At 38.3% G+C, this 25,459-nt stretch overlaps 1 protein-coding gene across 1 annotated transcript in view; it reads right to left on the reverse strand.

Moving 5' to 3' along the window:
• GLIS3 (GLIS family zinc finger 3) overlaps positions 1-25,459 on the reverse strand; it is a 1,687,591-nt gene that overhangs the window by 549,126 nt on the left and 1,113,006 nt on the right. The window lies entirely within an intron of this gene.

The raw sequence follows: 25,459 nt of genomic DNA on the forward strand, positions 1-25,459 counted from the left end.
TGCCCATGCTCTGGAATAGACTTTCCATACATGTCAATCAAAACACTTCACTGGGCCTCTTCAAGAGAAATCTTGATGAGTGGATGGGAGATAGAAAGTTCACCCCAGGGACCACTCCAGTGGCTCTACTTGATAGAGTCACTGGGAACTAATGTTAGGTGGCACGATGCCAGGGCACTTCTATGGGCTAGGCTTGTAAAGGCTCCAGGGCTATTAGCCTAGTACACACCTATGAACCTATGAACCTATGAAAGCAGGTAATTTTGTTACATATGCTTCTAAGGCTTAAATTATATTTAGTGTTTTGGGTGTGCTCTGTGGTTTAGAATCTAACTGGGACACAGGTGGGGTGTACGTCTCCATACTGATTAATGTGGGATGAGGGTGGTTTATTCACTATGAAAAATGTATTTGCAATAAATAATATTTTTAATTTTATGTTAGGATAAAAAGTATTGAACATTTTAGGTTTGAAATGCTAGATGAGACCTGTGGGGAAAAATAGGAGTGACATTAGTAAAACTGGTAGGAAGAAAATAGTTTAGTGTGGAGGAAGTAACAGTGGAGGCATGTAGTTTGAGAGTTAGTGGTTGTGGGTTGTTATGTGAGATAAGGAGAAGGAGTAAGGTGAGGCAAGAGGGAAGCAGCATGATTAGATTATAGAGTAGAGTTTTGGTATAGTTGAGTGGAGAAGGAGTTAGAATGTGTTTTTAGGCTTAAGAATGGTATTAGAGAGAGTAGAGAAATGCTGTAAGGAAAGTGGGTGGGCTTAAAAAGAAGGAAATGCTGATTGGAACAAAGTTTATTTGATAGGTTAATGGGTATTGTATATGTATTGGTGCAGGAGTATTGGGTGGTAGAATAAAGGAGAGAATAAGCATAGATAAAGTGGAGGTGGGTGGGAATTGGAGGCAGGGTAGGGAAGCAGATGTTCAGGGAGAATAGAGTGGGTTTACACCCATGCTAGTGTGAGTGGAAGAAAAAATCAGTAGAAAAACTGAAGAACCTAGAAAGGTAAGATGGTTGTTATAATTTAGAGTAATACAATAGGTGGTATTTGCTAAAAATTCTATACAATCCCACTTAGCTTGCTTGCATTTAGTATTGGATAAATATATAATTGTGAGATGAAAATAAAGAAGGAAGCATATTATGCTAAAAAGTTAAGGTCTGCACCATGTACTTTCCTTTTTTAGATGATCAATTGCTATTAATTTGAGCTGCAGTGGCAATTACCAGGATAGCTACAGTCTAAATGAGATAATAACTAGTTTGGGGTTGGGGAGTGGGTTGCCTCTAGATGCATGCATGCTTTGTCAATATAAAACAGTGTTCATATGTTTTTCTTTTCTGCATTTACACAGAATATGTAGTAACACTAATATTATAAATTGTGTAACTGTGACAATAAAGAAGACCCTAGAACATATAACAATTTTTGGAGTGTATAGACCATCCTTTAAAGTCAAGTGCAGATGACCTTGAGGAATTCATACATTTCTTGCATGAAACACAGGAGGGAAAAATAATATTAGCTGGGGACTTAAATTTAGTCTTAGGAATTAAATTAGAATTTTTGTGTTAAAAAATTTGGGGATATTATCTGAAAAGGGGGTTACTGTGAAAGTATTTGGGAAGAAAATGGCTATTCCCACCTCCTTTCTTGTGTGTTCTAACTATCCTGATAATATTATAATTTGAGGGTAATGTTTAATTTTTTTTAGATTGGGATTTAGATAGGTCACAGGAGGGAAAAATAATATTAGCTGGGGACTTAAATTTACCAGAAACTGATTGGACTAATATTGATTCAATAACATTGGTAAGGAAATTATTCACAGCATATGTTCAAGAACAACAATTGCTTCAGACTGTAAAAAAAAACTACCATGGAATGGAACATGCTAGACATTGTTTGCATTCCTAGAGAAATTACTGTTACTTCAAGTCAAGTTTTACCACCATTGATGGGCAGTGAGCATGAGGTTATAAAGGTTAATTTGGTGCTAGACAATTCTGCCAAACTGAAATCTAAACCAATGCACAGAAGATTAATTAGAGATTATATGCAAGCAAAACAGTCACTATGTAAAACTCGCTGGAGTGATACATTCAGTGGAAAAACAATGTGGAGAGTTTTGAAAGAGAAATTGTTTGAGTGCAAAAACTAAAAAAATTTCAACATCAGGATCTAGGCATGCACTGTCAGGGGTATATATTTCCATAAGAAAAAGATACCTGATAAAGGCGAGAGACAAAAAATATATGAAACTGAAGAGAGGTCAAACTACAACTTTGAAAATTTAAGTAAACAAGCTTGGCAAACAAATTAACTATAGTGTGAGACAAGATAAAAAATTTTGCAGAAAATTTATATAAAGATATTGAGCATAATAGGAAACCTTTTTATAGATACATAAGATGTGGAAAGAGTAAATCCATACAAATTGATAAGCTGTGTGTAGATTCTAAAATGTATTCTCAGACACAACAGATTATAGATATATTTACAAAATGTTATGCAAAACAGTTTGGCTTCGCAAAGAGGGGTGATAAGTTGTTCTAGTGACATCCAGGTAACTGCAGAAACTGGAATCATATTAGATTATATTGAAAAATAACTGCTCAAACTGGATCCAAACAAAGCACAGGGAGGAGACAGAATTAGTAATAATGAACTCAGAACACTTCACCAAGAACTTACAGTACCATTATATCTATTATTTACTAGATCATATAAATATGGGGAGATTATGCAAGACTGGAGACATGCTCTTATTAAACCTGTTTTTAAGGGAAAGGGGAGTAGGATAAACCCACAGTCATAAGACCCTTAAGGCTACTTTCATGTTGTGAAAAAATAATGGAGAAGGTAATATTGGATAAGTTATTACAAGAACTGGATAGGTTGGGACTTGAAACCATATATTACCATGCATATGCTGAAAACAGATCTATTACCACCTGCAACATGATGTTCTATAACAACATAATAACAGCTTTGAATGAAAAAGTGTGCTGTGATGTAATTTATATAGATTTTACTTCAGTATTTGACAGGGTCATGGACAAAACACTGATCAATAAATTAGAATAACTAGGTATCAATGTATTCTTGATTAGATGGATAGCCGCATGGCTTACAATTAGGACATGGCAAGTATCATACAACAATTGAATAGGTGAATTTCTTGGTTACAGTCATGGAGTCTCACAGGGCTCTCTCGTAGTCCCTTACTTGTTTAGACTGTAACCTTCAGACCTAACTTTTTCATCTGAGGTGTTCTATATTGTATATGCAGATGACCTGAAATTGGGTAAACTGATTACATGTGTTACACATAAGGCATGTCTGAAAAAGAACTTGACTATATTGACTATTTGGGCACAAGAGAATAACTTGATAATAAATACATCAAAAACTAACCATATGAGATTTGCAAGACAGAAACTGAAAGGTGAATATTTAATACAGCACACAATGACTGAAACTGTAGACTCATTTTGGACCTGGTATATGGGTAGATCCAGTTATGAGTTTTTCTAATCATCTCAACCAATTGGTTAATGATAGTTATAGAACTATAGGTTGTATAAAAAGATTTATAAAGTCTAGAAAATCAGAAATGATGAAGTAGTTGTTTGTTAGTTACATTGGACCCAAACTTGAGCATGGAATAGCAATATGGAAACATTACAAGAAAACAAGCATGAGTAAACTGGAAAGAGTACAGCGGAAATATACCAATGGCATCCATGGATGTGAAACTTTAAGTGAAAGACTAAAATATCTGAAATTGTACAGTGTATCTTATAGATATCTAAGAGGAGATCTTATTCAGGTATATAGGGCATTTACAGTGGATATAAAAAGTGTACACACCCCTGTTAAAATGCCAGGTTTTGTGATATAAAAAAATGAGACCACAATAAACCATTTCCAAACTTTTCCCACCTTTATGGGACCTATAACCTTTACAAGTCAATTGAAAAACAAACAAATCTGTTAGGGGAAAAAATATAAAAAATAACTCCATTGGAAAGTAAATAAGAATTTTACCAGGTCGATGTGATAAGGTAGACTGGGGAGTGGTACTTTGATACTTTACAAATTACTTTAAAGTGTGGATAACTACAAAGAAAATAGAAAAAATGGGTGGAGTTAAAAACCATATCACATTATCAAATCAAAATAAGAATGATTTAAAAAGTAACCTCTATAGTAAGGACATAGAACAGAAATATCTTCTGACAAATAAATGAACTATAAACACCCAGAGAACTGCTGACCATAAAGTTTACAGAGAAAAAATCCAAGAAATGAGAAGATTACTGTTGGAAACTGACTACAATATGCACAGGTTATTCCATAATTTTCTAACTTAACTAAAGAAGAATTTGTAGTTATCCTTTGCCTCAGGATTATTTTTGGTTCATGGATTATTAGCTGGTCCTTTTAGTGCTTTTCATTTTCTTGGTGATTTTCTTTTTTATATAAAATCATTATTTTGTGGAGTTTTAGCTTTATTTTAGAGTTTGTGTAGTTTTTTTTCTTCGTTATAAAGTTTATTTATGTGTAATTAATCACTCAAGGTTTTTGGGAATGATGTATTTGTCTAAGTGGGCATAAAACTCCTAAGTGGACTGGCTGTGACATCTGGGTCAACAGTACTGATGTAACGAATGATATATAATTGCATAAGGATTGCCCTTTGAAGTTCTTAATATGGATATGTTGGTTGCAGGAGAGTGTGGTGGTTCTGAGAGCAACTGTTTTTGACTTTATGTTATTACATAACAGGTGAAGGAGAGACTAGAGGAGTGGAACAGGAAAAGTCAATATTTGTGAGGACCAGATAACAGTGTGGCCCCTAGTGGGTTTGATCCAGGTGATTACAGTTTATCAAATCCAAAAATCTCTGTGCATACCCTAAGTTACAGGTACAGTTGCTGCAGTCTATGATGGGATAATTGAAATCACCTAGGGTTATAGATTTGTTGGTTTCAATAATTTCTTTAAAAACTTCTGGGAGTCTACCATGATCATATGGGGACATGGAAGGGGTTCTGTAGCATGCTATAAGTTTGAAGTTTGTTTTGTGCTTGATAAACTGATGTTCTAGGAGCTCCGTTTGTGGGTTTCTGGGTATTAGACTAGATGACATTTGGTCCCTGACAAATAGGGAGACACCTGAAGGCATACTAAACACAAAACCCAGAAATTAAGGGGGCAATTTCTTTTACATTTAAATCATGTCTCTGTAGATACACATACGTGCACATGCTCCAGATGCAGGAACACATCAATACTGGGCAATTTGTTAATGAGACTCCTGAAGCTATGAATACTAACCTTAATTTGGTTGATTTTAAGATTAGATGAATTTGCTAAGCTTGGATGTCAACTCGATAGATTTTTCCCTAAAAAAGGCACTATGGGGAGAGCAAAGAATTTTGCCAGTATGCAGAAACCCTTCAATGAGATATGCAGGGCCATCTGTTGCAAAACAAGTAGGAGGACCAATCATCTTGCCCCAGGGTGAACACACACTGGAATGACACCAGCTATTAAGCCAGTTGTTAAAGCCAGTTATTTTCTCTTTATTCATAGGTTTTATTATGGTGAAACAATTCATCTCAGGACCAGAGACTCATCTGCATCTGTCACTTACATCGAAAGTTCTGACATGTTACTCTCTCTCTCTCTCTCTCTCTGTCCCTTTGAGTTTTGTGACCCATGTCATCCAATCCTACATGGACCACCACCTTGTAGTCATAAATGTCTTAAGAAAAGGTGATAAGGATCCATGCAATGTCTGTGATGCTGACACCAGAAAGGCAGCTGACAGTAATTGTTCTTATCCAGCCTGGTGACTGGAAACTCTGTATGTCTAGGAACTAAGTCACCAATCAAAAAATAATTTTTATCAGAAAGTAGTTTATAAATAGTTGATTTGGAGCAGATTGACTGTTGCTGACTTGTTGTTATAGGTATTATAGGTACACATGGAATAGGTGAGTTGTATGTGTTAAGCAGGAGTTCATTATCAGGGACCATAAAGAAGTTACTACACTGCCTTAGGATAGCAAGTACTAGGAGGATAACAATGGAAGGAGATCAAATTTGTTAGTCCTCCATATTGAGAAAAAACACTGTAGCACTGGATGTAACACAGCAGAATATCCAATTTATTGTAAGTAAGCACTTTCAAGGGTTCACCTCTTCATCAGACTTAGATAAAAAATGACTTAAAACAACCACATTAAATAGTACTCCAATTAACATTAATTACTTCAATTAAAAACAATTAAATTATTTAAAGCCATACTTAACACTTTTAAAAACATCACAGCATACATAAACTAAAAGCTAATGTCTCAACTGCCTCGCTTTCAGGAAAGGTTTAATGGAGACCATATTATTCAAACCAGGTGCTTTATCAGCGCGCAGTAACATAACCCATTTGTGTTCAGCCGTCTCAGTAATATTCCTCATATCTCCTCCCCTTTTTCTGACTGCAAGTATTTCCAAGACCAGAAACTTAAACATGCTCACTACCTGCATTCTTGATGTGCACAGCCAAGGCACTACTTTCCTTTTTATTTCTTATATCCCTCATATGTTCAAGTATCCTGTCTTTGAACTGTCGATTAGTCATGCCAATATAATGTGAAAAACATTGACACAATAACTCAAATATATTACATTGACTGTTTTACAGTCAGCATACTGAGAGGGCTCTATTCTGAAGCCTAGCTTAGGGTGTACAGACTTAGTACCTGTGTGTATATATGCACAGGCAGTACAACTCCTGCATGTATATGTACCTACTCTATCTGATCTAAGAGTAGTCCTATTTAAACTAGATTTATAACAAAGATGGATGTTTGGGGTCTTATTATTTCGAAAGCTAAATTTGATTTGTCTCCTGCTATCTCCTTCAACCCATCCAAAGTAGAGAGTATATTCCAGTTCTTATTGATGACATCGCAGATCATATTTATATTACTAGCATATGTCAAAGTTATTCTCAAATCATTACTACTCTCATTAGTGATCTGTCGTATCATCTCACTACTCTCAACAACACTACCTGCATGTGGGTCACATACTGTTGCATATACAAGGAAGTTAAGGGAGGGTTGGAGGAATATTACCTGAATAGAATCAGAGATGCCAACAGAACTACACAGAGTGCACTGATGCTCCCAGCACAGCTAGAAGGAAACTAGCACAGCCAAGTGAAGATAAATGTAGCTTAATGCTGCCCTGGGCACAATCAAGCTGACTGTCAGTTAGGAGAACAAATGGTGGTTTGGGAATATTGACTGAAGGGAAAAATGAATATGTGCTCACTACCCATTATTCAGCTATAGCAAGTCATCACTGCATGGAGTGTAGTTCAGCGCTTGGCTTCATAATAAATAGCAATTAAGCAGAATAAAAGAAACAAGACAGCCAATCAGAGAACAACTCTGGGAAAGCCATTGATACACAGGAACTCTGAAAACAGTAGCAAATAAACTTCTCTTAAAAGAATATCTACTCCAATTTCTAAGATGGCCCTAACACCTGGCTAAATAAGCTATTCTTTATTAAAAATGCAGTTTAATTTTAAATGTTCCAAAACTTATTACACTGGATTAACATTTGTAATCTAGACCACATGCAATAACATTTTACTTCCCTTATGTAGAAGGGATGCATCATATTAGCAAATCAAGTGGGAAATGCCTGAATCCAGTGCACAGAGGCACAACTGAGAGCAGGCCAGCCAAACGGACAGCAAGAAATAGCAGTTAAGCATAAAAAAAAAAAATCTGGGAAAGCCAGTGATGCTCCAGTACTCATAAATTGGCAGCAATTAAACATTTCTCACTCTGTCCAGACACCTTATACTACTCACCTTTTTTTACTCTGCTTTCCATTTCAGTCTTACCCCTTTTCAGTTCTGTCTATATAAAGAAAAAATGGAGCCTTACCAAGGTTGACCACTTCACTCATTCTGCATACTTGCATACTCTTATATGCCATCCTGCTGTTGCTCTTTCCTTTGTTTCAACTTTCATGTATATCCCTTTCCTAATCTTCCATGCATCAGACCTGATGCAGTGCATCCGTAAGTACTATATGGATAATTAGTTTTATGTTGAACTTCTCGCCATCCTGCCAAGGGAGGTAATAGCCTCTGTAGTTTAGCAGCTACAAACACTGTTTTATATTGAGATATGCTGGCCTGATTTCACAAATTCTATTCAAATGAGATCATGCAGTGTAGTGTAAAACTACTGCTTGGGTTGACGTGTGTGTCTTTCTATGAATTTCACTGTATGGCTGCATCTACTTGCACATTTTGCTGCATTGTTATGTCTATTTGCATAGCTGTCATGTTGCTAATGAATATACCCCTAAGCATGACTAACTGCATATAAGCATTGCATGTCTTAATTTAGATATTTCATGTCATCGCCTTGTGCCGTCACACAATTCAGATTACCTATGCCATTAAACCTAAGACCTTTCTACTGGGGGACTTAAACTATCCATCAAAAAACTGACTGATCTACATTACCAGTAGTCAGCATGCCCAGCACTTCCTTGACGTTATAAATGCTAACATTCTTTCACAAATACTTAACCATCCTACTAGGGGCCCCATTATCCTTGATCTGGTCCTCACAAGTATGGCCACTTCTTGCACAGCTCCATATGTAGCATCATGTTTTGTTAAATCAAATCATAATTTAGCCACCTTTTCCTTTAAAAATGGTGGTTTGTCCTCTGTAAATAGTTCTTTATTTAAGGAACTTCTCAAAAACAAAATTTAAATAAATTTTACTGTAATCCCCTTCTGAAGTATCCCATTGCTTCAGCTGCTACATATGCCTCTGATTTCTACTCCTGCTTAAATAATTGTAACGATAAGGCAAGTCCCGATCCGTAACAAATATAATGAGAAGTTTAAAAACAACCCCCTACGGTGGAATACCCATATAAATAAATTATATAACAATGAAACAAAATGTTGAATACCTATAAAAGATCTCATTCTACTTACCTTAACAGCACACTTAAGCAAACTAACAAAGAGCTTAAGTGAACCATTAGGAAGCTTAGTGCTGAGTATGAACTTAAAATAGCCACTAAAATCAAAAATAACTGCAAAACTTTCTTTAACCATGCTAGGAAGTTAAGAACTAGCATCCAATAATGTTCACAGCAAGTCTCCAATATATATTTCACTCTCTGACCCAAAAAATAAAGTGAAATTTTTACTCCATCCACAGTTATAGCTATACCATAGGTTCTGCACTCCTAGCCACTTCCTTTAATTACTATAGAGCAAGTTCTTTCAGCTCTCTCAAAAACTAAGAATACTTCATCCATGGACTCTGATAACATATCAGGTTGCCAGATTATCAGTGCCAAATATGGCCTTTCTGAACCCTACTTAACCTCTTTAATCTAAGAATCTTGACTGGTTACATTCTTGAAGCCTAGAGAACAGCCATTGTAATGACATTCCCCTTGGGTGGCCCAACCACGGACCTTAGAAACTATAGACCCATTAGTCTTATTAGCGTTATATGTAAAGCTGTGGAGTGTACTATCTCAGATTTCATTAACCTAGACATTCAAAATCTCTTAACTGTAGACCCTCATCAATTTGGCTTTGTCAAAGGAAGGTCTTGCCGCTTTAAACTCATTAATGTATTTTAAAAAGTAACCAAAGCAGTGGATAGTGGTTATGAATTGCATACAGAATATTTAAATCTGGCCAAGGCCTTTGCCACTATTTCCATTGCAGGCATTATTGATAGACTTGCAAATCTGAATATAAATCCTTATAGTGTGCAGTGGATAGCTAACAGATTAACAGAACTCATGTGGTTAGTCACAGATATCACTTCTGAAAGAGAAGAATCTACCAGTGGTGTACCACAGAGCTGAGTTTTGGGCCACTCTTTTTTTGGCGTATATTTCTCAGTTCACATTTTCAAGCCAGTACTCCTGGCTTATGATTAACTACTTTTGCAGATGACTGTAAATTGTGTGTTGTTATTGGACTTTTAGCTGACTCACAATGGCTCCAACATGGGTTAGATCATGTTATCCATTGGTGCAAGGACAATGGTCTCAAATTAAATGTAAAAGAAAATGTAGCGTAGTTCGTTTTGGTATACAAAACAGTTTCACTTACCATACAGGAGATGCATCCCTGCAAACCCTGTTGTAAAAGATCTAGACACTGTTGCTGACAATTTCTTATTTGATCTTCATGTCTCCACAGTAGCTTGTAAAGCCTTTTACCTGCCCATCTAATTTCCAAGGGTATCTCCACTATATCCAAAGAAGGCATAATTCCCTTTACTCATATCTTCTGAGACATGCTATTGAATATAATGCACCTTTTGGCATGTATTTGTCTAAATATACCACACAACGTAAGAGATGTCATAACTAAAAAAAGATCAGTGGCCCCAAGAATTTTAGTTTTCAGGATAGACTGGCAGCTCTTTTTCTGTATGCAATCTCTAACAGTCTCCTCCATGGAGATTTGTCTAGCCTTTTGAGCCACAAAAGATCCAGTCTTGTTTTACCTTCTGTTCTTATGCAGAGCTAATGGCACCTCACAAACTTGGTTAAAAAAAAATAAACCTTCATCAGCAGATAAATAAGACATGTCTGAGTGATAGATTTATATGTCAGCATATCTCTCACCTCTGGAACAAACTTCCACTGCATGTCAAGCAAAGGAGCACCCTTGCCACATTCTTAGTAAAACTAGATAATTGGATCGGCAGCCTCAAATTCTTCCCCGTTGTGCCTTGTCTTGTCTCCCATAAGGCTAAAGGGAACTTTTGAAAATGGTATTTTGGCTAGGCTTGAAATGGTCTTTAGGCTGATTGTCTAGCACTTACCTATGAACTTGCCTATGAATCTATGCAAAGCTTATGCAAAAGTGCAGTGTATCCATTTGAATTCCAGCCTGAATGTGCAAAATTAAGCGGAAGCATGTTTAACTATCGATAGGGCTGTAGTTAGAAGAAAAGCTTCAAGAAGACACAGTGTAGAGACTTAGAAAGCTGTTATATCTTTGAGTTGTAATAAAAAGGCAACCTACTTCTTTTTCAAAAAAGTGTGGATGTGGCATATACATGAATGAAAATGCCACCAGTATCTACCTAGCTCATTTTATTAGTTTTTCTGCCTGACTTTTGCAAAAATCGGTTATTGAAAAGAATAACTGATCAGACATACACCAAATTTTATACTCTCTAGACTCACGGAGTCATTTGAAGAACTTGGCAGATGGGTTCAGTGGCTAACCTGCTACTGACTCCGACGCTTCAACTCCATTCGCTTACACTGACCTGAAATGCAGCTGTCTGATTGGTTCCTTATTGCAGGCCCCAGTGTGGGCAGGCTTACTGCAGTGTTTACATTCAGTATTAGCATCTCTCAGCCCATCCAAAAAGACAGATGAGATTACAATAGGCTGCTAAGAGAAGCAGTATGTGAATGCTGACTGCACACAGATCTGACAATCAGTGGTTGTGAACAGGCCCTGTCACTGTGTCAGCAGCATCTACTGAAACATATATGGAGAGCTAGATGCTGTTGTACTGAGTTACTTCTACTTCATTTGCAGCAAATTTTACCCTTTATTTAGTGAAACAAAGAAGATGTGCCACATCTTTTTTGAGTAAAGTAAGATTAATTTTCTATGAAAACTTGCCTACCCTGCACTTACCACAGAGTTTATTGTCAAAGTTATGATTGTTCTGTCAAGTTTAACTCCATTTTCAACTTCAGCTTTATTAAGATATTTTACATAGCACTTCATACAAATTATCATACAAATTACATAAAAAATTTAAATTTTATTTATTTACTATTAGTCGGGCAGGAGAGCTGGTCTATTGATCTTTTCAGCGACAACCCTGGCTCAATGAACAGAGCAAGAAATAAAACAAAGACAAACACTGAACTTTGAAAACATGTTGGAAACTGAACATACACTGAGCAGATAAATGCACAATTGCATACAATGTAAACAAATTTTAAACACGATATTAACAGATTTTGAAACAAAGCAATAAGCAATCAGTAGTGTACAATCGGAAGGACTAGAAAATTATATACAGCATTTACATATCTCTGGCACTTGGTGCTGAGGCCTAAGGCTGTGGACTATATTCCCAGGGTGTGGGGTTTGATTCCTTAAGCCATCCTTTGCCTAGCGTGTGACCTTGAGAAAAACATTTAACAGAGATTGTTTCTCTGTCACTCTTGAAAAGGGGGCCTACCCAGTCAACAAATGGGTATCGTTACTGAATTTGATGTACACAAATTATTGTCACATCTTAGTGATAGTAGTTTAGCCATTGTCCCTAAGTCACTTACATGTGGCTTCACTAGATAGTAGTTGAAAGATCTTGTTACATAACCTGAGCTGAGATAACAGTTTACTAGTAATTTTTTACTTTGTGGGCTGTGAAAGTGACAGATCAGTCAAGTGTAATGCCTAGATACTTGCATTGTGAGACATTATGGATAATATTTCTCATACTATCTTGGAGCAAAATGTTAGGTAAGGTAGAAAATATGTGGGATGTGGCAAGCAGCATAACATTTGCTGTTTTTTTATTTTTTTTTTTGGATTGAGAAGAAGTTTGTTAGTGGATGCCCTATGCAAAATGTTAGCTAAACTAGATCTTTGGGGTGAGACAAACAGCATAAAGTACAGTTTTGTACCTACCATAAATGTAGATGTTCGAAGATCCACATTGCTGCAGTCATAACCTGTGGGTAGTCCGCTGTCCTCGGTCGGCCCGAATACCAAAGTGTTAGGCTGGCGTCGGTCATGGTCGCTCAGATCTGACGTCAGTACGCCGTGGTACTAAAGCGCATGACCGACGCCATATCCTCAGTCTTTCTTGCCCCAGATGTCAGAAGGCCTTAAAAAGAAAGGCCATAGCCAAAAATAGAAAAATACCCAATCACCAAAATAGCAACAATAGATACACCACAAACCACACAGCCACCCCAAACTACAGAGGGGAAGGAGGGAGGGTAATTAGACTGCAGCAATGTGGATCTTGAACATCTACATTTATGGTAGGTACAAAACTGTACTATGTTCTTCATCTCACATTGCTGCAGTCATAACCTGTGGGTAGAATCCCAAAGCAAAGGTAAAGGGAGGTTGGTAAAATCAGATAGCATTAGGAGCTGCTAACATGCCCTGTAAAACTGCAGTGGCAAACCCAGCCCTAGATTTAGAATAAAGAGGAAGATGGTAATGTTTAGAAAAAGTGTGCACTGAACTCCAGGTAGCTGCCTCCAAAATATCTTTAGTAGCTTCTCCCCTTAAAAAAGCAGTAGAAGTGGCAGTAGCCCTAGTGGAATGAGGTCTGATTCCAGCCGGAACCTCCTTACCATGATGAGAATAACAGAAAGCAATGCAATGCCCAATCCACTTAGAAATGGTTTGTTTTGAAACAGGTTTTCCTTGAGATCCCAAGGCAAAAGAAATGAATAACTGTTGGGACTGCCTGAACCCTTTAGTTCTGCTCAAATAGTAATGTAACTGCCTGTGAATGTCCAAAGAATGCAAAATTTTCTCCCCCTTATTTTGGGGATCAGCATAAAATGTAGGCAGATGAATAGATTGGTTTAAGGCCACATTAGAAACAACTTTAGGCATAAAAGTAGGGTTAGTACGTAGTGAGACCCTATCCTTATGAAATATCAGGAAGGGTTCAACTGCCATTAGAGCCTGTAATTCAGATACCCTCCTAGCAGAAGTAATGGCCAACAAAAAAGCAGTCTTCCAAGACAAAAACTTCAACTCTGACGTAGCTGCAGGTTCAAAAGGAGGTAAAGTGAGCTTTTCCAACACAAAATTGAGATCCCAGGAAGGAGTAGGAGCTCTACGTGGGGGTCTTATGTTCTTTGCCCCTCTAAGAAATTGCTTGAACAAAGGGTGAGAGAATAATGGTGGGTCACAGTCATAGTGAGCAGAAATGGCTGCAGCATGAACTTTTACAGAGGAGAAAGACAAACCCTTGTCTAGTAATTCTGTAAGATACTGAAGTGAAACACTCAAATTAGGCACCGAAACATCAAAGCTCTTTGTTCTGCTCCAAAGAAAAAATCTCCTCCATTTATCAGCATAAACTTTCCTTGTACTAGGCCATCTGGCCTCCAAAATGACCTTCAAAACTTGTTGAGGAAGATGCGACCCCCCAGGGTCTAAAACAGAATATGCCAGGCAGTCAGATGCAGGGACTGAATCCTGACATTGTGGAAATGATTGCTTGCCTGGGACAAAAAGTGTGGAATTAATGGCAAAGGCCAAGGAGGCTCCCATACTAAAGTCCTCAGCAGAGGGTACCAGTGCTGCCGTGGCCAATCTGGAGCTACCAGAAGCATGCAAGGCTTGTCCTGCCTGACCTTTAGGAGCACCTTGGGAAGGAGAGGCAGAGGAGGAAAGGCATAAACGTGAAGGTTGTTCCAACTGAATGATAGAGCATCCACTTTCCAAGCTTTTGGGTGAAACAGCTTTGTGCAAAACTTTGGCAGTTGGTAATTCAGTGGAGAAGCGAACAGATCTATGTCTGGAGTCCCCCATGCCACCGTCAACTGTTGAAAGACATGAGGATCCAATTCCCACTCGTGGGGATCCACCATCTGTCTGCTCAAAACATCTGCTAAGGAGTTCTGTGCTCCTGGCAGAAACCTTGCCTGAAGGGTGAGGTGCAAACTGAGAGCAGTCTCCCATAAAATCATAGCTTGTCTGCAAAGAGGGTATGAATGGGTACCCCCCTGCTTGTTGATGTACCACATGACTGTTGTGTTGTCTGTCTGAATCAACACTTGTCCTGGGCGAAGTAAATCCTTGAAAGCCATCAGTGCAAATTGGACTGCTAACATCTCCTTCAAGTTGATATGCAAATGTTGAAGTCTGGCAGGCCACGTGTCTTGAACCCATTTTCCATTGAGGTGTGCTCCCCAAGCCATGTCTGAGGCATCTGTCGTTAAGATCTGACTCGCCTCTGGTCGGGTCACAGAGAGTCCATTGTTTAGGTGACATTCCTGAGCCCACCACAAAAATTCCCTTTGGATGCAAGGTATCATCTGAATGACAGTGTCCAAATCGTGGCAGTGCTGAGTCCATACGCTTTTGAGATACCATTGTAGCTTCCTCATATGCAGTTTGGCATTGGAAAGCACTAGAATACAAGATGCCATGAACCCCAAGGCTTGAAGGACTGTCCTTGCAGTCAGCCTGGACCGTAGAGCCAATTGTTGAAAGTAAAGGGTAAGATTTCTTTGTTTGTCCGGGGTCAAAAATGCCATCTGAGAGGCTGTATTCAGTCTCACACCCAGAAAGCACATGTCCTGAGAGGGTACTAGACTGGACTTTGTTTCATTCACAGAATACCCTAGGCACCTTAACACTGCCATAACATACTGTAGATGGTGTTGTAGCTTGACTTTGTCTTGAGCCAGAATCAGGCAATCGTCCAAATAAGGATAAATTTGTATTCCCCTTAACCTTAAGAAGGCTATTACCGGAGCCAGGACCTTTGTGAACACCCTGGGCGCAGTAGATAAGCCAAAGGGCAATGCAGAGAACTGATAATGTAAAGTCCCAGCCCAAAAGCGCAGGAACCTCCTGCAACTGGGCCTGATAGGAATGTGAAGATAAGCCTCTTTGAGATCCAGAGTTACCATCCAGTGATCCTTGCCCAAAAGAGGCAGAAGTTGTTGCAAAGTTAACATCTTGAATTTTGGGATGTCCAGGTATGTGTTGAGAATAGACAAATCCAGAACTGGCCTCCAAGTGTTTCCCTTCTTTGGTACAAGAAACAGGCGAGAATAAAATCCTAGGCCTACTTCTGACGGAGGGACCTCCTGAATAGCCCCCATTTTTAGAAGTAAAGAAATCTGTTTGTGAACCTCCACCTTTTGCTGAGAAGGAACGTCTGGCATGCCTTTGAAAGGAGGCAAGGTGTGAAAGTAAAACTTGTAGCCTCGACCTATAATGTCCAACACCCATTTGTCCTGAGTGACTAAAAGCCAATTTTGCCTGAAGAGTGCCAACTTTCCTCCCAGAGGAGCTGCCAGACAGGAGGGATCTGGCAGCTGGAGATACAGGTCATTGGGTCTGTTTACGAAAAGGCTGGCCCCTGCCCTCCCAGAAGATTGTGCAGGGGAACTCCACGTCCTAGGCCTAAAAGAACCTTGAGCCTGAGCTCTGCCCCTACCACGCCTAGATCTGCCCCTAGACTGTAAATCAGAAGAAGGATAAGCCCATCCCTTAGTAGGCCAATTTCTGCTAAACTTAGGGGGCTGCACCTGTAGAAAATCTTTAACTGTTTGCATAGACTTAGCTTTGTCTTCCATTTTCTTCAAAACTGACTCCACAGGTGAACCAAACAGAACTTCAGACTGAAGGGGAGCATCCAAAATTCGAGCTTTAACATGCTCTGACAAATTCTGATCCTTAAGCCAGGCGTGCCTACGAAGAACTGATCCAGTGGCAGCCACCCTGGAAGAGGCCTGAAGAGCATCGAAACCACACTGCAAAGAATGCTTACCCACCTGATCAGAGGCATGAACTAAATCCTGCAATTCCTTACACTCAATGCCCTCTGCCAGAGCATCCACCTTAGATTTCAACTGACTTAGGAGAAAATTCTGGTACTTCAGCATATGAAACTGACAATTCAAAGCCCTCATTGCTAGAGTGGAAGAGGTATACACTTTTTTACCCCACCTATCCAAAGCTCTAGAGTCTTTATCCATAGGAACTGGATTCTTTACAACAGAAGCCCTGACACCCTTAGGACCCTGGCTAATAGTTTCCGGGTCTGCTCTCGGGCTGTTATACAAATATTTATGAGCCTCAGGCACTCTGTAATACCTGTCTGGCTTGACCGGGGCTGGAGGCAAAGAATCAGGATTAAGGGAAGCTTCCGAGAAAACATCCTGAACAACATCCAAAACAGGGGGTATAGCCAAGGGCTTGTGTTGTGGTAAAAACAAAAATTCCCTAAGCCTCTTTCTAGAATCTGAGAAATCCTGACCTTCCCACTTAAAATGCTCTCTCATGGAATGCAGGGTTTCAGAAAAAGAAAAATCCTCTGGTGGGGAAGCAGTAGGACTAGAATCCTCTGCATCTGAATCAGAATAAGGAGGAAAATCCTGAATGTCTTCAGCCGAAGACTCCGAATAATCTGAGGAATGCTCCAATCCTTCCACCTCTGGCTCCACCCTAGGCCTTTTATCTGGAGGAGGCAAAGAACCCCTGATTAAGGTAATTAAATCTTCTGCCATTTTCAGCATATGCTTCTTAGGTACAGAACCCGCAGAACCATGGCTGACGCCAGAGGAAGATAAACCAGGCCTGACCTTGGAAGGAACCTTAGAGACAGAAGTAGAAGGCCTAACCACCTTATGCAAAGAAGGGACTACAGTGACCTGAGAGGCCCCCTCAGCCTGACCCGACTCCTGAGAGGCCACATCCTGCAAAACTAAAGGCTCCCCCTGAGACTCAACTGAAACCTCGGCCAGATCCACAGATTCCACCGTAGTTTCTAAAGAACCGGCATCCATAACGGACGACTCATCCTGCTTGGACTTTAATGATTTTTCCTTACGCTTTTTAGCGGTAGCGGGCGTCGGAGGATCCGACGGCATATTGTAATTACACCGCTTACCGAAGACAAGCCTAGCACAATTTAACCTACGTTTAATGGTGCGCTTATTAAATCTAGCACAAAAGCGACACCCGACTACGTCGTGCTCAGGCCCCAAGCAAGGAATACAAAGAGAGTGGTAATCCCTATGAGGTATCTGTTTCCCACAAGAAATACAATTATTCACTTTTTCTGACATCCAGATTTAACTGAGGCAAGAAAAGACAAAAATATTCCCCAACGGGGTACTTAGCCCAACTTGGTCTTCGGTCTGAAACTCGAAATACGAAAATTTCAGGACGCCGAATGGCACTTGCAAAACGCTGCTTCTGCTTCGGACCATGCGGCAAGAAAGACTGAGGATATGGCGTCGGTCATGCGCTTTAGTACCGCGGTGTACTGACGTCAGATCTGAGCGACCATGACCGACGCCAGCCTAACACTTTGGTATTCGGGCCGACCGAGGACAGCGGACTACCCACAGGTTATGACTGCAGCAATGTGAGATGAAGAACATCATCAGTTATTTTATGATTGAGTAGATGCCCATTGGTATAATTTTGAGAAACTTGCTTGCAGTGGTGTTTGTAGGACTATGTATAATTTATTGGCTTCTAGTCATAATGTACTGTCTCTGAGTAATGTCAGGTCAAGTGCTGGAAGGTCATCAGTCATGTCATTGATGAATAAGGGGAAAAAAGAGGGGCTATTATATAGCTTTGGGGTACCCCAGCATTGAGAGTATCTTTTCTAGAGTACAGGTTGTTTGCATATATTTAGATGGATCTGTTTGTGAATCATTTTTAAACCATGGGATAGTATAGCCTCTAAAGTTATATCTTTTGAGCTTTTACAGTAACATATTATGTCTGACTGTCTCAAAAGTATGAGTCATATTGACAAAAGCATGCTCTGATAAGAGAATCATTCGTGTTGCAATAAATGGTATTTGAGGCAGAATACAGAGCAGCTGTGTTACTAAAAGCATTGTGAAATCCATGCTGGCGATCTGATAATAGGCTGTAGCTATTCATGTGTTTTGACAAGTGAGTAGTAGACAGTAGCTTTTCAAAGATTTTAATGATGAGGCAGAGGCTGATGATGGAACATTAGCCTTTGAACTCATTAGGTGAGAGTGCTTTTGGAAGGGAAGCGATAATGGAGTGGAGGCACAATACCTGTTGTGAGTAAGAAGTTAAAAATATAGCTGAGATGTTTGGCAATGAAGTCCACAACTTTTATGAGGAATGTAGGGTACAGGCTACTGAATTTGGCTGTAGGAGGGGTTTAGGTTTTGCAAAAGTTTTTGGTTTTACTGAAGAGATGTAGAATGTGCTGGAATATTCTGCTAAATGGTGAAAATGAGTGGTTGGGTTATTTTCAGCTTGTATTGAAGCTGGTTTTATGTATCAGAATTTATTTGTTATAGTTTGAACTGATGATTTCAGAAAGGCTGCTACCCTTCTGTAAAATTTTTGGTTTTGCTTGGAAATGACCCTGAAGCAGGGGAGGAGTCAATAATTTGCCCTTTAAGAAGGTTTATTTCTTTGCAGGAGAGTTTAGGTTTGCTGGTAGGGGTTGTTTGCTTTAGGCACAAGTATCGCACCATGGCTGTGTTTGTAATTATTCTAGCTGCCTTCCTTAGCTTGAGGTGTTTTTGATGAAGTTGGTTGTCAGATGGATTTTGTTTCCAAGTTTTCCTGGCATTGCCACCTTCCCTTATCTTAGTTATAAAGTCAGAGTTTAGCCAGAGGCATACATTTCCTCTGAGCCTTCTATGAGTTGATGAATAGATACAGATTTGTATGTTTGACAAAGTCTGAGAAGAGAGCAGGGCTGTGGGATTTGAAATATAGTACAGAGGGGAAGAGTGTAAAGATGCTACTATAGTAGTGAGTACTTGGCATTTATGTTGAGAATAAAAGCCTGCCAACCACAATTTGAGAGTTGAGTTTTTGCATTTTGTCCTATGTCCACCACCTACTTGCATAGCTACAAAAAGTCATCTTCTTCATGTTAAATTTATCCCATTAGGTTGATACATTTTTATTTCTAATATTCCGGCACACCAGATGACCAACTCATGTTTTTGATTCTTTCATTGAAATATAATTCATATAAATATTATATTACCTGAATTCCTCTTGCATTGCTTTGAGATTATGTACATTCTGACATTTGGATCTTTGCATCACATCATACAATACCAATTTTACAACAAGCCATGCTTTGTTATTCTTTGCACTGCCCCAGAATTGCATGTTTTAGAAACTACAGAAGCATACTGATTGACCTTTAACCCCAACATTCAATCTATTTATATTAAAATTCAGCAGTATAGATGTTTGCTGCCTCAGTAGCAGTAAGATTTCCATTCACTGTATACCCCTTTACATAGCCAGTGTAACAGAGCTAAAGTAGTTAAATTCCCTTACAGATTTCACTTGGTCATTGTCAAGAGTCCCTCCCAATACCCATTATATGTAACAATGTCCAAAGACAGTCACAAATACTGTTTGTCTTGCTGATTCTGGCAGGAAAACAGACATAAGTAATGCAAGTTGTGCTCCAATGTCTCTTTTAAATATTAATAACTTGTGTCTAACTATAGCCCCATTACCTTCAGCTGATATCCAGTGGAGTGAGTATGAGATGTGGCAACTTTACTAAATAAATATGCTGTGTACCATGATATGACAAGACCCACGCTGTTAATGGCTGCCTTCAATATGTGCCTTAACTAGTAGCTAGTCTTGGGAGACCCTTCTAATGCCAAGAAAAGTGTCATGTTTTGTACTTCTCTAAGTGACATAGTGACTTTTGAGGTGTTAATAAATATGTTAGTCTCTTTAGGGCTGCCAGGAGTAATTCTGTCCATCATATGCCTAGTACATATCTGCCATGTACTAGGCATAATCTCCACCTTAACTCCTTACCTGGTCCTAACTGATTCGAAATACTCTGGTAGCATAATATTTTACCTTTTAATATCAGCTCACACCTGTTATTTCTGTTCCTACTCTATTCCTAATTGCTTAAACTGGAACAGTGTGGAAATTTCATTTCTCTTTCTTTAATAACTACCATAAAATCATTTATATTACCATGAGCTACCACCACATCAGGCAGGTGTATGTCATTCGTTTAATGTCAATTCTAAATGACAGTACCTCAGACTGTCATACAATATCAGTACTGACCATATCAAACTACACACCTGACATATTAATCAACCCACAGCCTTCTTACCTTCCTGGTATCAAAGGCAAGAGTGATACCTGTTGAAACACTGGCACTGTCAATGGTGAGTGCATGTAATATACTACATACTGCTCTCTCTCTCTCTCTCTCTATATATATATATATATATATATATATATATATATATAGGGGTGTACTTTGTTTCATTGAATCTCATTTCACTGAATTTCATTTCACTGAACTGCAGTTAGTATATATGGCACTGTGTATGCCCTTTTCCCCACTGTAGTGCGATCCTGGAGTTAGTATATATATATATATATATATATATATATAGTTATGGGGTGTGTGTGGGGGGCATAACCCCCCACTTAGAGTACATACTGTCTTCTGGAGAGAGTTAGTCATTGGTGTTGCAACTATGCATGTCTATTGTTTAAAATGTATTGTTTTAAAGTTTTTGGTAAAATACAATATAAAACAAACAAGGTGGGGGGGCTGTGCCCCCCACACCCCCCATAACTATATATACTAACTCCAAGATTGCATTACAGTGGGGAAAAGGGCATATAGCTTTTACTTGCCTTACAGTACTTTACACAGTGCCATATTAAGTTCAGTTCAGTGAAATGAGAGTCAGTGAAATGAGTTTTCAGTGATGCAGTCGGGGTGAAATGAAATTCAGTGAAATGAGATTCAGTGAAACAAAGTATGTATATATATATATATATATATATATATATATATATATATATATATATATATATATGTGTGTGTGTGTGTGTGTGTGTGTGTGTGTGTGTGTATCATAATTTGGATTATATATACTATACAATATATGCTATATCTAATATTTGGAATTTGAAATACCTACTCTCAGGTATTATTCTTTTCTGAATGCTAATATCAATCACTTCACTGTAAAACTACTGTGTTCTTGCATTTAATGTTCTTTCCATTGAAACATGCATGTTGAAGCTATTAGTTACAAATTTTAAAGGACTTCACAGAACCATCTGCTTGCTACTGGGCCATGCTTTCTGAAGTGTTATGAATGAAAATCAGTAACAATTTTAATAGCATGCAATTCATAGTGAATGCTCCCAAGGGTTTCTTGAATGTCCAGTTGACTAATTATTAATACAAAAAAAAATCAACTGCAAAATTTAAAAACAGTCATTATAGTATATAATATATTTCTGAATTCTTTTCCCTTCTCAAATTTGTATTGATACTCTTTTATGGCCACTTTTGCTTGTCCTCCACTTGACCATCAGCTGTTTTTTAGGGTTACGTCTATAGCTCCATTTTCCTTAGTGTCCTTTGTACTACTCTGTAGTGCTACAAAAGATCTATATGTTGCCATGCGCACCAGGACATTGTTTGTATGATCTTACTACATGAAGCTTATGACATTATGTGCTGACTGACATAACAGTTGGATCCCCTTTAATGTTGAAATACTAGATGCAATTATGGCCCTGTCCACATCACCGGAGATGTCTCAGATCATGGACAGAATCCCCATCCTTCCTCTTGGAGTGGGTGAAACAACAAGAAAACACTCTTTTCTACCTCCCACCTGGCTGCTTCAGTCTCTCAACTCAAGTTGACAAGATCATAATAAGAAACATTTTATAGATACATAAGGTGTGGGAGAGTAAAGACTGTGGAGATTCTAAAATGTATTCATAAACACAACAGATTATAGATATTTTTTGCAAAATTTTATGTGAAACAGTTTGGCTTCACAAAGAAGGTGATAAATTCTGCTATTGACATCCAGACAACTTTAGATACTGAAATTAAATTAGATTATATTGAAAAAAAAATGCAAATTGGACCCAAACAAAGCACAGGGAGGAGAAATAATTAGTAATAATGGCCTGAGAGCACTTCAGCATGAATTTACAGTGCCATTATGTCCATTATTCACTAGGTCATTTAAATATGGGGAGATTCCTCAAAACTGGAGACGTGTACTTGCTCTTCTTTGTGGGAAGGTAGACTAGAACAAATTGAGTCATATAGACCTACACGTTTACTGCCTTGCTGTGGAAAAATAATGGAAAAGATTATTTGGATTATTATGTGGAAAAATATGGAAAAGAGCAATTTTTGATAAATTATTGTCAGAACTTTAAACGTTGGAATTTGACACTGTATATCCGTCAAAGTCAAAGTCAACTTTATTGTCATACAGATCAACACAGAGGAAAAAGTGCGCATCACTTCATGGAATTTCGATACTCAGGCTCATACCATATGAATGACATTTTACAGAAGGAAGACAGATTAAATTAATACATAAATTTAAATTAAATTAAATAAAAAATAAGAAAAAAACAAGATACAAAAAGGTAAATAAAGTAAAATAAATTTGGAAGTTCTATTTACATCCTTAACACAACAAATACAACAGCAGGAATAGACTCAGTAGAAATATAAGGATATGCAAAAAAAAAACAGTACTATAATAAATAAGAGAAGCACACATGTAAACTTACCCACCACCAATATATACCATAAACTCACAGTTCAGTTTTCCTAGTGCAGAAACAGACACATGAAGTGAATTATTCAGAGAGGTTATGTAAACAACAATGGCATATCAACATGCATTTGTAGCATGAAGCTCTGTAATAATTCAGTAAATGCTATTAATGAAAAATTGTGCTGTGACGTAATTTATAGAGACTTAACTTCAGCCTTTGATAGGGTCAGACACTAGACACTGATCAATAAATTAGAACAGCTAGGTATTGATGTAATTTTGATAAGCTGGATAGCTGCATGGCTTAAGACTGCGGTGGTGGTGCTGCGGTAGCGTTGTCGCCTCATAGTTAGACGTTGCACATTTGATTCTCAGTTAGAGCGTCTTCTGTGTGTCGACATGCGTGAATGGGCGTTCCTTCATTGAAGGTTGTGCGTTAGACCCGGCATGCCAGCATGTAAAAATCTACTGCCAATCATTAGCGGACCAGAGTTCCGCTGTGACGACCCCTAACCGGGAAAAGCCGAAAGACAGTGTGTGTGGATAGCTGCATGGCTTACAACCAGGACATGGCAACTATTATATAGTAATTGGATGGGTGAAAAATTCTAGGTTACAAACAGGGTCCCCCACAAGTTCATACTTGTTTAGGTTGTATCTTTCAGATCTTCTTTTAAATCTGAGGTGTTCTACAGATGACTGAAAATAAGTAACCTGATTACATCTTTTATAGATACGGCATGTCTGCAAAAGAACTTTACTACATTGATAATTTGAGCAAAGGAGAACAATATCAGAATCAGAATTAGAATCACATTTATTCGGCAGCTATGCATGCAAGGAATTTGACTCTGGTTTCAGTGACTCTCCAAGTATGAATTACTTAAATGACATACATACAACTGTTAAGAACAAGACAAATTATAAACGATAGACAATAAATGATAGACGATGATCTGCTGATAAATACATCAAAAACTAAGCATATGAGATTTGGGGGACATAAATTGAAAGGTGAATAATACAGCAGACAGTGATTGAAACTATAGCTTCATTTAAGGACTTGGCCATATGAATAGAGCCAGGGTTGAGTTTTTTTCTTCTTAGCAACCAATTGCTTAATGACAGTTATAAAACTATAGGCTACATAAAAAGATGTATAAAGTATAGGAAATCAGAACTGATGACATCATTGTTTATAAGAAACTTTAGACACAAACCAGAGTATGGAACAAATAATATGGAAACCTTAGAAGAAAACAAGCATGAGTGAATTGGAAAGAGTACACCGAAAATACACCAAGGGCATCCGTGGATATGAAAAACTGTACATTGTCTCATACAGGTTTTTAAGATGAGACCCTTTACAGGTGTATGGGGTATTTAGAGCAACTATCTGTGGGAATGTTTGGGGTTATCATGAAGTAAAAGAGAATCGTCAGACAAGCCATGTAGGAGATTGTATAGGAATGAACGATGTGCTAATCAGTTCTGGGAGACAGTAGCTGATGCTTGGAATAGACTACCAAATTATAATAAAGTAAGTTTAGATGTTTTTAAGATCCACTTGGAGACTTATTATGGCAATCACTGTTTTGGTGTATACAGGCAGGTTAGAAGGGCATTATTGCCCATGCCGGAAATATTTGTATGTAAGGTTCCAGCCCTCTAAATAAACCCATTAATGAATCAAGTTCCTGGTTCCGAATCTAATCCTGTAGAGTATGCTTAGTAACTCATTTACCTGATTATATTACTGCAGTCTGTCTTCCACAATCTAGATTATTTTTCTTTTATCCAGGCTAGCACCTTGGGACCCATTCTGAGGCTAACCACTATGTCTGTCTTTACTGCGGTGCCATCAAAAATGCATTGATAGCCTCACCCCTGCTTTGCATTCTGGTTACTCAATCAAAGAATTCTCATTCTCGTTTGTCTGAGTACTGCTGCCTTGGGATACATCTCCACTTACCTTGCTGAGTCTGTGCATCAACAAGACTTGGAGCACTCGTTTATTATTTTGAAAATTAAACTAACTGATATAACTCTTCA

This window comes from Protopterus annectens, chromosome 2.part0 (assembly GCF_019279795.1).
Source record: "Protopterus annectens isolate FY-2018-M chromosome 2.part0, PAN1.0, whole genome shotgun sequence".
NCBI lineage: Eukaryota > Metazoa > Chordata > Ceratodontiformes > Protopteridae > Protopterus > Protopterus annectens.